The 2,271-nt window shown below is 50.6% G+C and overlaps 1 pseudogene; it reads right to left on the bottom strand.

The window, feature by feature from the left end:
- Window positions 1–344: 344 nt before the first annotated feature.
- On the bottom strand, window positions 345–1,743 carry LOC147663354 (uncharacterized; annotated as a pseudogene).
- Window positions 1,744–2,271: the final 528 nt, after the last annotated feature.

The raw sequence follows: 2,271 nt of genomic DNA on the forward strand, positions 1-2,271 counted from the left end.
AAATCAGAACTGCCAGGTAAGATCCTTGAGGTCCAGGCGGACTAACCAGTCCCCTTGCCTCAAAATGTGTGCCAAAAGATCGATCCCCTCCATCTTGAAATGTCTGTAGAGGACGAAAACGTTGAACCCTTTCAGAACTAAGCGATAGCCGCCACCTCTTTTCTGGACCAAGAAGAGGTTGCTGCAGAAACCGCCTGGCTTGTCCTCGCAGTAGGCTACCGCGTGTTTTTGCAGCAATTCTTTTATCTCTTGATCTATAAAATTCATGTCTAGTTGGTAAAAATACAGCGGAGGGGGAGGAGTGTCCTGCACTGCGGTTTAATAAAAATCTATGTGGAACCCCATCACTGTCTGTAGAACCGAGGAATCCTGTGTAATCTGGGACCAATTGTGCTGAAAGTGCCCGAATTCAACCCCCCAGAGGATAAGAGAAAAGAGGCGTTGGACTCACCTGCAGTAAGTTGTGGCTGGAAGTTACCCCACTGACCGCCACAATGAAACCTGCCTCTGTACTGGCGCCTGGAGGGGTAAAAGGTTCCACCTCTGGTGGTATCCTGAAAGTCGCCTCTGCCATATTCACCTCTGGTTGGGCCTGGCAAGCGGCCCATGCCTCACCCGGCCCTTCCAAAAAAGCCAGTTTGGAAAACCTTCCGATTATTGGTCTGAGCTTTATCCAGTGAAGTAAAGGTCCCCACATATTTGGAGACATCCTTTACAAACTTGTCCCCGAAAAGCAAACCCTCGGCTCGGATGCCGTCAGCTCCGTAAGGTTATTGTCCATCCTCATGAGCAATGATTTCCTACGCTCAGAGGATATGGCACAATTGGCATTCCCTATAAAGGAAATAGCACGTTTTGCCCAACCTGCCAGGATGTCGGGTTTATGAACACTCCAGTTTCCTTGGCAACTAAAGCCAATTCGAGAATCTTCGCCAGCGGGCCGACCGTGTCCAAGAGCTTGTCTTGGCAACCGCGCCAAGCTCTATCGATCCCTTTCTTAGTGTCCTTGGCAAACTTTTTAAGGAATGCCAGCATGTTCGGGTCTATCTCTGGCGTCTCCGCCACCCTATCTGGGACATCTGGACGTGAGCACTCCAAGCGTAGCCTGCTCCTGACCTCTCTATCAAAGCTACGCCTGAGGTTCTGATGGAGGTAGTCGGCAACCTCAGGAGGAGGAGCCCAATCGGAGGAACTAGGGTGTACAATGTCCGTCGGGTTGAAGTCAAAAGGCGATGTAGATTAGTAAACAGGCGCGGACTGTGCTGCTCCAGAGCGCCTCTTGCCTTTTTCTTTTTAGGGGAAGCGATCTTACTCGTGGAGTCCGTGTCTGTATCCGTGTCCGTGTCTGTGGTGGTATAAACTACTTTGGAAGAAGTTTGACTAGGGCCCACCAACGCGTATTGATGATCACTAGCGGGAGGCTGGGGCAACTTAGTCAAAGCCGGAGCATGGGACCAGCCTGTGGAAGAGGTGGTGTTAGATGTAGTGTCAGAAGAGGTTGGTGAAGGATCCGGGAGCATGCCATGCCTCCAAGCAAATTTCTCAAGCTGCGCTGTGATCTGATTTAGAACAACAGCCAGCACCTTATTCACAGTCTTAGGGGACCGCAACCTCAACCGCCTTACTCACAGACTGCTGTACGGATGTGTCCAACGCACCCACCAGGTTGTCTTCCAGAAGCGCTGATTGCGCCTCTTTGCAGTACCCGTATTGGTCTTCCTCGTAGTAGGCCCAGTCTTCCATCGTCGCAAAGGACAAAATAAATGCAATATATATATATATATATATGGCTTGAATCAAAACCAAGCAATCCCAAAGGGATTAATCAAGGGGGGAGCCACCCTGTTTGCAAAAATATATAATATCAAAATGCACTCCTCTACAAAGCCGTAATCATTCAACAGGCCAAAATACACTCTCATAAAGCCTGCATCCAGCTTTGGCCTGACCAAATTATAACCAGCCCTGGGATGGCGTCAGCAACAGGACTGTTCGACAATCTGTCACTAGAAAAAATGACCTGTCACCACAAAACTCGTTTGAAAACGAGCGCGAGGAAGCAAACCGGGGATTGGGCTGCACGCAGCCCAAAAGGAAACCCAATTGGGCTGCGCGCGCCTGGCGAGTGCGTCGTCAATCAATTAAGCGGGCCTGAATGAGAGAAGGGTCCGCTACTTCAGACGGGACCGGGGAAGTGTAAGAAACAGGGAAAACTACTGGTCGGGTGGAGGCGCACAGTGAAGAGACCCAGCCGCTGTCTCTGCCGAGCGC

The sequence above is a fragment of the Lissotriton vulgaris genome, unplaced genomic scaffold, assembly GCF_964263255.1.
Source record: "Lissotriton vulgaris unplaced genomic scaffold, aLisVul1.2 SCAFFOLD_300, whole genome shotgun sequence".
Taxonomy (NCBI): Eukaryota; Metazoa; Chordata; class Amphibia; order Caudata; family Salamandridae; genus Lissotriton; species Lissotriton vulgaris.